Genomic DNA, 12,730 nt, shown 5'->3' on the forward strand with positions numbered 1-12,730 from the left:
TCTTACTGTACCATATTATGTATATTATTCTATAACTGTATTTAAACTTTCAAAATTAATTACTCACCTTTTCATTTTAATTTATATAGAGATTGAGCCAATCCATTTTTATGGCTTCCTAGTATTCCGTTGCTTGGATTTTCATAATTTATTCAACTATTTTTTTTTATTCAACTATTTTTGATTGCTGGTTACTGAGACTGGTTTTCATTTCCCCTGTACTGCAAACATCTTTGTACATTCATCTCTGCCTTCTCCAATTATTTCCTTAGGAATAATTCTCACAAGTGGAACTTTTAGGGCAAAGGACATTCTCATTTGAGAGATCTTGCCAAATTGCCCTCCAGAAAGACTGACAATTTACACTCCCACAAACAGTATGTGAGATGCAGTCATCAATATCATCAACTTCTTCATCATTTTTCCTTCTTAATCACCAGAAAGGTGTGAAAAAAAAAAAACCCTACACTTACACGTAAAGATTTATAATTACTAGCACTTACCTTAATAAGACAGTGCTTAGAATTAGGTAAGCATAACTTTAACAGTCTCCACAGACTCAGCAGAAAAAAAATTATTGCAGATATTTAATCATTATAGTCAAAAGAACCTCCCTTGAATAACAGTGTAGACAGGAGTTTTTAACAGACTATATATTTTACCGTGCTTCCTGTGTACTTTGTTAAGCACAGTGTTACTTATTTGATGTAGGTGACTTTAAATTTATGTAATTGTACACATCAAAGCTATGAGTCAACCAGAATTCTGCTTATTTGTGGTGGATAATACAGATAAAGAGACTTGGCCAAGAGATTTTGAGTTTGGACCATCATCTTTTTCCTTTGACATGGTTACTGAAAGTCCAACTTGCTTCAATAATCACTTAGAAAAAAAAATCTTCTATGTATGGAATCTCTGTCCTTGAAGTTTCTTTGATGCTTATCTTGAAAATGTACAGTCTTTCCAACATTTCAGAACTCAGGGAAACTCTTGACAAGAGGAGACTGTGTTAATGCCAAACCCGAAAATGTGAAGATTTTGCTTATTTGAATGAGCGGTGGTTTTGAATAAGGCAAAATCTATAATCTTAGTAAATATTACACACTATTATTAAAGAAGCAAAAAGGAATTGTGCTGGAGTTAATTAAGGCTTTAAGAAATGCCTGCTTTTATTGGCAAAAAAAAATTTTTGTTGCAACAAGAAAACTAAAAATTAAGAGGATGGTTGGCAGCAATATTGATATGCTAATGGATAAACATGCTAATTTAGAAAAAACTAATCAGCAAAGACATTACTAATGGAAATGTACAGGAAAATGGCTAATGCTGTATGCAAACCTGGTATCTACAAAATTAAGAAGAAACCAGTTTTGTTTTCATAATTGTAACTTGAAAGTCGGGTCTTCTCTAACTAAGCTTTGCTGTAGGAAGATACGGACAAACTTGCCGGGTGCTAGGGGAACTAATTCATCCACATGCAGATACATATACGTAATGTGTATATATATGTTTATAATTATTATTATTATATCCACTTATACCCAATAGGGACTAAGGCTTCTATTCTCCCAGTCTCCTGGGGTCTAGGTGGCAATCTTTTTAGGAGAAAAGCAGGCAGTGACTGCTTAAGATAAAACAGCCTCTGATTTTGGTGGGCATGAAGTGGTAACTCCATCGACAGAATTAACCTGATATATATAATCCTATTCTGCAGAAAAACGTATATCTTCTGCACATCTCCTTTCCCTTATTTTGCCTTCTAAACTTAAAGATAGGCACTTAAATATCTACAGGCCCCAGGCTAATAATTTAAGAGAGTGAAGTGGTCCAGGTGTAAGATATTAAGGAGTGGTAGGGATTGGGGCAAACTAGAGAACAAAGGTTGGGGGGGGGGCAGATAACATTCAGTGGGAAAATTCCAGGCCAGAAGGAGTCCCTGGTGTTGCCAGATCTTCTGATTTTATGAGATAAACTGGAAAGACAAACTTTTAAAAGAAATCTCCCCAAATTGAAAAATGCAAGATCTGTCCATTCAGATTTAAAGCCACTCAATTACACATTCTTCTCCTCCCATCCTCATACTCCTTGTTTGATAGCTAAGTTCCAGGGATGTGAGAGGTCATGGCATTGAGGGAAGGTGCTCATCCCGGTGTCAGGTCCTGTCCTCTCTGCCATCCGTACAATTGCATCTAGTTCCCAGGGACAGCCAGCCCTCTGCGTTGTCATCCACAAACGAGAATGAAGATGCATAGAGGTGCCCCCTTTTCAGTAAGCTTCCAACCATTTGATCCATTTTGTTTCATTTCTGACTCTTCTCTCACCAGCCTATCTAATTATCTAATTTGGGCTGGTGGCAATCACTTATTCTGACTGATCATAGATCCTTTCATGATTTTAACATTGGATCAAGGTCCTGGAAGCCGGTGCTTAAAAGATATAGGCTCTTGATACTCAAAAGGGCCGATTTTCTCAAAACTATTACCTGTTTGCCTTGGAAGTATAGGACCTTTTTAGAAGTTCATGAGTTTAATATTGTCAATTTTTTTTTTCAATTTTTGCAATAGCAACCATGCCCCAAAGACAATGCAGGTCAATGCTTTAGAAGCTATTTTGGGAGGTGATATTGATTGCTACATAAAAATACTATCCCGACTCATTAGCTGTCATTATAATAATTTTATTCTACCTGAGACACTCAAACATGTTATTGATCATTTTTAGTTACTTCTAGGTTTAATGAAAGGAGGGCAACTTAGTTCAAATAAACACATTATTAGAGAATTGAAATGAAAATAGGAACCCAATTAGTAATCATAGAAAATGCCCCTCTGTGATATCTGTACACTGGGTTTTACTCTATTTTATAGATACACCACACCCATTGAAGGCCTCATTTGGAATGTAGAGTTACTTGGGGGTACATCCCAAAACTGTGTCTTCCAGGATAAAGAAAAAGAGATCCACTCTGATGACATTCTGAGAGTTACATTTTACTTGTCACCTCCAACTTTAGACATTAATACCTCTGTCGTTAACTCTTGTCATTGGTGAGAGTCAACAAGAGTCTTAAAGGCAACAGCCAATAACTGAGAGTATTTTAACTGATCCGTTCATTGGGTGGAGGGGGACTGTTATTATTTAGGGTGAAATTTACCTTTCTTTAGGTCAGAATTCTTTCCTGCAGCTTCTCTCACAACTGGTAGTAGCTGTGGAGTTTTTCAGAACTAAAATGGGATTTGCCACTAAGAAATTAGAGTGAAAGTAAGTTGGGGAAGTAAAAAGTAGTAGGAAGGAGAGAATCTACAGAACCACCTTGAGCTCTTAGTGTGGTTCCTTTGAAAGCAGAGGCAAAAGAAAGAGTAAGATATAGGTCATTTATTTGGGAAGTGATCCCAGGAAGCAGGAATGAGGGAACAGGGAGAGTAAGATGGGCAACTAGCACAAGTAATAAACTGTACATTACCAAGCTGGTTATTGCTGTGAGCAACTGGGGCTCAGTCCAGCTGGGGAATTGTGAGGAAATGTATAGAAAGTTCATCAGAATCGTCCCTCCAAGGACTAGAGGCCTGGGCAAATATCCACCAACACCCACTCCTCATTAGTGGAGGGCTGTTCAGAGGGGTGTTAACCCCCTCACATCCAGGGGCCAACCGCATGCCTTCTGAGCATACTTTCTTGGCTTCAGGTAAAGCCCGAGGACAGAAAAATAGAGAGATGCTGAGCTGGATGACTGAGGTGGACGGTCACGGGCAGGCCCAGAACCCCCATCACAACTGTATGGAGTGAGAACTGAGCTGAGGGCATATGACACATCTGACTCAAGCACCACATAGTTCTGGGACTTTCCCTCATGGAATGACGGATTTGTGGTATGTGGATAAAGTGACAATGGGAGGCACATGAAGACAGACTCCCCATCCTCTAGGATCCCAATCTGTATCACTCTCAGTGTTGTAGTCTCAAGACACCTCGTATTCATATGACAAACGGCCTCCCCTTTGTTATTACTTCTGCTACTATGGTCTCACACCAGATGTAAAATCTTCCCTGATGCCCCAACCCAGACAAGAAAGTTAGGATAACTTCTCAGAATCCGATCTAGTAGCCCTTCATGTCTCAAAAACCCTTCATTGTCCTTCCTCCATAGCCTTCCACACCAAACATGGATGCCTCCTGTTATCCATCCCACTTCACCATGTGCCCTTTGCTATGACTCTAGTCTCTGCACTGCAATGCCCAGCACAAAACCTAGAGTCTGACCCATCATGACACTCATTGTGGTGCATGCCAGAGAGTTTTGTCTCTGGGCCTTCTGCTATCTCCTTCGCATTTTTTTTTTCCTGGCAAAGCCTTTGCTAGGATCTGGAGGGGGAAAAGCGAAAATGAAGAAAGTATTGGGATAAACGAATTTACTTACTGTCTGGTGTGTGGCTAATTATGACATCTCTTACCACTAATTGGGTGGTCTCCAACAAATAAGCTTTTAAGCCTCAGTTTTCTCATCTATACAATGGGAATGATAACAGTATACAACCTTTCATGTAGAACTTTCAGCAAGATTAAATCAGATATGCATATAGTGTGCTAAAAACAACACCCGCAGAAAGAAAGATCTCATTTTAAAGTCCTGTGATGCTAACTGAGGAGAGCCCTGAGCTTTGGGAACCAGACTACTGGTGGTAGATAAGATGTTCCATGGGAAAACTGACAAGGGCACTCCACCTCCACACAGGCTCCCCGTGATTCTGCAGATAAAGCCCCATTTTATTCTGGAATGAGATCTGGGTTTTCTTTATAAGGGCCTATACAACAGCTTGATTAAGAGACCCAGCACTCTGGGGCGCCTGGGTGGCTCAGTGGGTTAAAGCCTCTGCCTTCATTCAGCTCAGGTCATGATATCAGGGTCCTGAAATCAAGCCCTGCATTGGGCTCTCTGCTCAGTGGGGAGCCTGCTTCTCCCCCCCACCACTGCCTGCCTCTCTGCCTGCTTGTGATCTCTGTCTGTCAAATAAGTAAATAAAATCTTATAAAATATTTTTTAAAAATAAAAGTTAAAAAAAAAAAGAGAGACCCAGCACTCTAGACCACCAAGTATGGCACAAACAGTTTTTAAATGGACAATTTTCAGAGATTTTGTTACCAGTTATCAGTCTCACACAGAAAGAAATTGCTAAAAGGCCCCGTGGAAGTGCTAGTTACAACCGAGAAAGGTTTCCCACAAAGATGCTCTCATTTGACCCCCATGAAGCCTCTGTGAGGTATTATTTCTATGATTATTCCTATTTTACAGAGGAAAAAAATGGAGATAGAGAGTAACGTGATCATTGAACAAGGACACGGAGCTAGTCCAAACTAGATCTGGGATTCAAACCTGGGTCTTTGGATCTGGAAACCTTTGCTGCTCTCAATTCACTTTAGAAAACCTGAATAATAATAATGTGAATGTTTAAAGTTATCATTCTATTTCAGAGTAAAATTGACCAACAAGTGCATTAATCAGTGTATATGAAGAATGCCAAGGGAAATCTAATAGCAATTCTAGTCCTGAAACATGCACGAGTCAGTCTAAAACTTTTTGATGATGTACATTTTTACACCTGAATTTAGCACACCTCTGGACTCTAAGGACACAGAGATCAATAAGACATTCAAAGGCCTCCTGCGACCATCGGCTGGTTGAATCCCGGTATCCCTGCTCTGAGAAGCTCCTGCTGGTACATGACGCAGCAGTTTACACGGTGATCCTTACGGTATTGGCTGCTAGCTAACCATGTGCAAATGCATTTCCAGGGGCTGATTCTGCATCCGGTCACCCCTGCTCACTCAGATGTTGTGTGGCCCTCAATGTGCTTTCTCTACATGTTGTCTCCTTGCAGTTGTTGTCAATCAGAATTTTCCTTATCATCATCTAGAGTTGGAAGACAGAATCAACAAGCTGTTGGACATTTTCTTAGACAGCCATGACCTTGACATTTCCTTCTCCAGAAGGTCCCTTAGGCCTTGCTTTAACTCATGGTAAAATATACCTCCCACTGATTAAAAGACTGGAAAGTTCAGGCACTGGGAGTGGAAAAAACATCTGGAAATCTTTTCATCCCTCCCTCCTTTCTTCTCCCCTTCCCTCTTTCTACCTCTCCTTACTTCCTCTCCCTCGCATGCTCCATTCCAGTCAAATTCAGTCTAGTCTATCTTTTTTTTCCTCCCTTTTCCTCCTTGTTCCCCTTCTCATCTCTCTCTCTAACACAAGCAGGAACACAGGCACAGGCACACACACACACACATACACACACACACCCTTAAGTTCTCCTTCGACATCTCGGAGCAAACTTGCTGGAAGTGCTTAAGGCTAAATCAAAAGTGAATAAATGTTTCTTTTACTGGGAACTTTAACTTTTTCTTTGAAGTTTAATTTAGTTCCTGAATGTTAAAGACGATATATTTGATATCTGTAAATCTGTCTGTACTCGTCTGTGCATGTGAATATATATACATGAGCAAAATGAAAAAAAGAAAAAATCTCCCAAACTTCTGCTTTGACTGCAAGATTAGAGGTTCTAACTTCTTGATTATTCCTTAACAAGAACATTTTAGAGAAATCAGTATCTTTTGTCCTCATTCCATATAGATTACTGCAGTTTGCAGACAGCCCTTTTTGCATATTATGTAAATAGAAAGTTACATTAACAACACTGTAGGTAATGTAGGAACATTTTTTTTAATTTCTCTTTTTTTCTTGTAGAAAGAGCTTCTGATTAAGAGCTGTGAATGCTGTTCATCTTTAATTCCATGCTGACTCCCCAAGTGCTGTCTAGGATGCCTCAAATACTTTCTGTAAAACCATCAGTGCTGCCATTTGCATTCAGCCCCACCCAGCCTAAAAGATCACAACTTGGCCCAGTGGAAGACCACAGACTTTCTGAACTTATCCTGTCGAGTTACCTAGGTGAGGGTTACAGCGCACTGCTGCGGGGGGGTGGGCTGTAAAAATAAAATCTAGTATCCAAAGGTAGCATTTTCATAAGCGTGTTGGGAAGCCGAGAGGCGGTGGGAGGAAGCAGACTTTGAGAGCACTTCAGAACTGGATAAATAAGCTCTAGCTTCAACAGGAACAGGAGGGAATAGGAGAGGGACAGAGCGCCTTGATGCTCTTTACTGGGTGTGTCAACTTATATGACATAAATAGAGTCAGTGCTTTTGTCCATGCATGCTGTGAATTTTGCAAAATATTAGAATAATGAAATGTTATTGGATGATTACATTTAATAGGTACACAGAGAGACACCTAAAGACATTACAAAACTCAACCCCAAGGACAACGCAACAATAGTCACCAAAAGCTTCACTTTAGAGAGTGACCTTCATCATCAGGGGAAGCAAAACATTCAGCTTGCAAACAAAATTGGTGGCCCGGGACGCCTGGGTGGCTCAGTTGGTTAAGCAGCTGCCTTCGGCTCAGGTCATGATCCCAGCGCCCTGGGATCGAGTCCCGCATCGGGCTCCTTGCTCAGCAGGGGTCCTGCTTCTCCCTTTGCCTGTCACTCTCGCTCCTCTCTCTCTCTCTCTGACAAATAAATAAATAAATAAATCTTAAAAAAAAAAAAAAAAAAAAAAAATTGGTGGCCCTGGCGCCTGACTCACCATAAGCTGGAGAGATGTGGTCCCACCCCAGTTCTGGCTTTCTCAAGGTCCTCAAAACACTATGGAAGTGAGGGATCCACCAGCTTCCCTAAGAATGTGACTTCTACCTTAATGCGGAGAAGAAAGTTGCTCTGTTGAACACAGTCTAAGTGTCTGATTATAATTCATAGAGCTACAAAAATTACATGGTTCTATCAGTTCACGAGACTGCCTCACCTTAAGAAGTTACTAAAATTTCTCTCCTTGAGTGAATAGAGTTTATAATGTTTCTATACTATCAGCATTGAATGGATTCCTCCATGCTCTTTTTGGAAATGTTTGTTGTGATAGCATGTGACACAATTTACTTATTATTATGGCAGTAGAAATTTAATGTGATTGAAAGCCATCAAAAGGCATAGCATCTGAATGTCAAACATGACTTGTATCTATAATTCCAGGCAACGATTTGGATGCCTGTTGACTTTCTTCCTCATCCACACATTTTTTTTTTTTTTTCCCTTTCCACTAAGTGGCACTGTGTTATTTGCATTTTTCTGTTCAGGTCAAAATACCCGAACATTTGGAATGCTGGTATGAAAACCAGTTTAAAGCTTTGCTGTAAATTTCTGCTAAATAGGTTGGATGGAAAAAAAAATAAGCAGCAATTAAATTTTTATAAGAAAAAAAAAAAACTCCCATGAAGCTTACTCTTTTCTGTATTTAACTCTTTCCCACTTTTTTCTTTCCAGCTCCATTAGCCTCCAAATAAGCACACCATATTATATATGTCGAAGGAAGTTTTATTTAGACTTATAAGGGCTGATCTATTCCCATACTGTTTAAATTAATGTTCAAAAAAGAATTCAAACCACATTCTAACATTTGGACTATGTAAGAAGGAAACAGATTTTTCGGGGAAAAAAAAAAAGATGTTGTTTTAGCTAGGCAGAATGGGCTGTAGGAACATAGACACGTGCAGACGGATTTCTAAATGTGTGTATTATCTGATAAGATCTGGGCTGCTCGTGTGTCAATTCAGAAAGTAAATGAGCGCCGGAGCAGAATTACTTTGCTTCCATCCTTCTTGCCTTCCATCCTTTCTTCCTTCTTCCTTTTCATTTCCTTTTTATTTTTTTATTTTTTTTATTTTACTTTTTCCCTCCTCCTCCACTTCCTTTTCTTCTAACAGCTTGGGATTTACTTTTATCTCTGCCACCTGCAGCCTAAGGCTTGGAAACACTTTGGTTCTTCACCTAACCGGTTACTTTTCAGACCAAATTAGCTCCAGAAATGCAGGGTGACTTTGAATAAAGAAACTAGAGTCTCTTGAAATAGAATGGCCTCGATTTGCATCAGAGTAACATTTTGAGAATTAAGTTCTGATCATTGTCTCCGAATTCAGCACACCACTGACAGACAGAATGCTTTGTTAGGCTGGCGTCTATACAATCATCCCCCGGCAGAAAATAGTCATGGAAAAAAAAAAAAAAAACATAGTCACTGACTTTGGTAGTGAGTGGCCACCTTTCGTTTTCAATACAATAGATTTTTCCAGTTTCTCAAGTGCCGCAAAAACACTGCCAGAGAAGGAAGCATAAATGCAACCTTTGAAAGGGTTGTGAGGCCAAAATTCTGTGTCTATGTATAATCGTGTGTGTGTGTGTGTGTGTGTGTGCGCGCGTGCGCACACACGCACGCAGAGCCAGTTCTGTTTGAAACTAATGAATTACATTTCAATTAGCCAGCTTTTAGCAGCAGTTACTTTCTTTGGTGTGTTGGCTTCTATTTGTAGCACGTATGGTAATATATTTTTTCTCATAAACGAGGTGTATTTTTTAATCAGAAAAAGAAAAGAAATTAGTGAGCCAGAAAAGTGTCAAAGTCTACATTTTTAAACATATATATATATATATACACATATATAGACTTATAAGGGCTGAGATTATATATATATATGTGTGTGTATATATATATATATATCACCTTCTAGAGAATAGCACCACTCTCTCCCCTTCACGTGCAAAATATTATACCCTTGCCTTTGAAATTAGCTAACATTTAAGAGCAGAATGAATTTATAAATTTCCTCAAGCAAATGGATTACAGGGAACCTGGGACGGCGTGAAACCAGCACCATGCCATGAACTAGCATTACCAAGGAGTGAGGAAGACTGTCCCGATGCCATCACAGGAGGACAAAGGCTGGCGAGGTGATGGAGAGCTGGCATGCATTCCTTGGCACGTGAGTCCTTTGGGATGATCCTCAAATAGCAAGTACTATAGTGGGATGCTTTAATTTCTTTACAATAGACTTATGAAGATTTACAGGCCATTAACGAATCTGAAACAGCCTGCATAACCTATTTCATGTTGTTCAAACTAGCTTTTCCCAAACTTGTTTCACCTGGCACCCCTTTTTTGCACACCATGTGTACTGCAGTCCCAGTGATCTAGTTTAACAGTCAGGATAGGCTAGGTTATGTTGTGGTAACAAAGAGCCTTCCAAATTTCAGTGATTTATTTCAATACACATTGACTTCCTGCTCATGCCCAGTATGTCCTCGGGGATCAGCAGGAGTGCTGTGTTCATTATAGTTACTAGTGGTCCAAACCTGAAGGAAGGGCTAGCATATAAAGTGGGCCAGTTGCCATGTTAGAGGAAAAAGAAAGCTCTGGAAAGTCTCCCCATATATCAGCCATTAAATGCCCTGGATCAGAGGTGACTCACAGCCCTTCTGATCACAATTAATTGTGCAGATCTAGTCAGATGGCTCCGTGCAAACACAAGGGGGGGGGCAAGAAATATCATCTCAACATGTGCCCAAAAGGCAGAGATCCTAAAATAATCCGGGAATAGCACTAATAAGTGTCATATCTAGTATTTTTCAGAATATATTTTAAGGCTTTCTGGACAACTTATGTCTTTTAGGTGCTCCAAATCTCATTGTGCCTTTTTCCAAGGTCAAGAAGAGTTGTACCCAGAAGAATGGGAGGAGAGATTACAACACAGTAGTGCATTGGGAATACTACAATTTACATTACAATACTACGTTTTACATTTGACCTTCATGACAACTGAGTTATAGGAGTAGGGCATGGATTATGATAAGCATTGTTTCCTTTTGAGAAAATTGAGACGAGGTAATGGCCTTTGTGAGTTGATAAAGCTTTCAAATGGTCTTTGTAAATCAGAAGGAAATGTTGGGATATGGGAAATGCAAACAGGTTCAAAATTTGAGACAGCTGGACCAGCAAGACTTATCACCCACCACAGTTTTGTTTTATTCTGAACTCTACCAGATTTGTCCAGGACTTGTCGAAGTGTTGGGGAGATTAGTCAACAGAAATACAGTGAGAAATAAAGTTCACTGACAAAAATGTGAAAAAACAAAGTTTTGGTGAGGTACCATGAGGTGACAACTTGTTTCATAAATATCTTGAGAGCTTCTGGCCAGTGGAAGCAGTGAACACGAATCATTAAAGCAAAAATTCATATAGTGCCATCAGAGAGAAAATGTTAACCTATCACTTCAGCCTCCAAAAAGACAGTTAGAAGTAAGAGGGAAAAAAATAAAAAGAAATTCTGTCCTTTCTATGGGCTGTTGGACTCCTATTGAGGAAAATAAATTCCGATTTATTGCTGTCTGCCTCAGAAAGAAGGATGGAGGCACAGAATGACATTTTGGAGCTTTGTTGGGTTGTCAGTGTAGGTGGAGTTCCAGGCCGCGGGGCAAGGATGCCATGACAGCCTCTAGCAAGCCACAAGCCACGCTGTATTACCCATTCCACGTCCTGCCCCACCTCTATCTGCCCCAGCCCCCAAATCTGCCATAATTAGCCTTGCGAGGCTTACACGGCCACAGCCGCACGCCTCAAGCATTATCTCCTATCTGTGGTATTATGTGCTGTAATCCCACAGCTAAATGTGGTAACCCAAATTTCACAGAGACTCTGTAGCAGCCTTGCTGAGATAACCCATCTCGGTCTGTGGAGTGCCAGGTCGCTCGGAGCCTGTAGGCTTGGAGCACTAGGGATGCTTTGTGTAGATTCGTCCTACGCACCCTATAGCTTACCCATCCTTCCAGAGATCACAAGAACCCTAAATAGCAAATATGGCATCCTAACTAGAACACCACCTGTTTTGTGCAAGTGTACATGGGCTTCTGCCACCCGGCTGCTTCTCTCTCTCTCTCCTGCTCTTTCTCTCTCTCTTTCTCTCCCCTCTCTCCTGCTTTCTCTCTCTCTCTCTCTCTCTCTTTTTCTCTCCTTCTCCTCTCTCTGAAGAAGAGACAAAATTCAGTCTGTCTCTGTTGTCTGGCTTACAAAACATTCATAAAACTGGTAGCTACAAGCTCATTGTTTGTACCCAGACCAACGGTACCTACACAACCTACACAACAGTGACCTACATAGATCTGTCACACGTCATGCTCTTAACTGTGCTCGCAGGTGCTGGGATCCTCAGCAATAAAGATCGTTGCTTGACAAGCCTTTTTGTTCCACATTTCAGAATTTTTTTGTGGTTGTTTGTTGTCAAAAGAAATATATATATTTTCTCTCTCTGTCTCTCTCTGTCTCTCTCTCTCTGCTGTGGGACTGCTTAGAAACATGCAGGTTTTGACATATGCTTTTACCTGAAAATGTATCTACTCCTGCTGCTTTATTGGACCCCCTAATTACTTGTAAAAAAATAATAATAAATTGGGCAGGTGTTTGCTCTTCCAGTTGATTAATTGACAATGATTTCACTACAATTGACGGCAGAAAGCTAGGAAGCTGCCGGTTGGAGTTCAATGAGGAATACACATTTTTCTACTCAGCCATGTGAATCAGCTTGAGAGGAAAATTTACAAAAGGCTCAAATTGCCAGAAAACTATATGTTTCTCATTCCAGGCTTGGAGATCTCTTAGTCCCAGTGTTGAGCCCTGTCACATATATAATTCTCTGTTTTATACATATGAAACTCCGGAGCTGATAAAATGAGTTTGGAAATGTTTTTTCCCCTAAGTGAAAAGGATCACCCAGATCAGTCACTATTATGTGTGGAAAGCAGTGCATTATAGCAGGAACAATGAAGTCTGATGTAAAGTTGACCATGCTTTCTCACTG

This window comes from Martes martes (assembly GCF_963455335.1).
Source record: "Martes martes genome assembly, chromosome: 1".
Classification (NCBI taxonomy): domain Eukaryota; kingdom Metazoa; phylum Chordata; class Mammalia; order Carnivora; family Mustelidae; genus Martes; species Martes martes.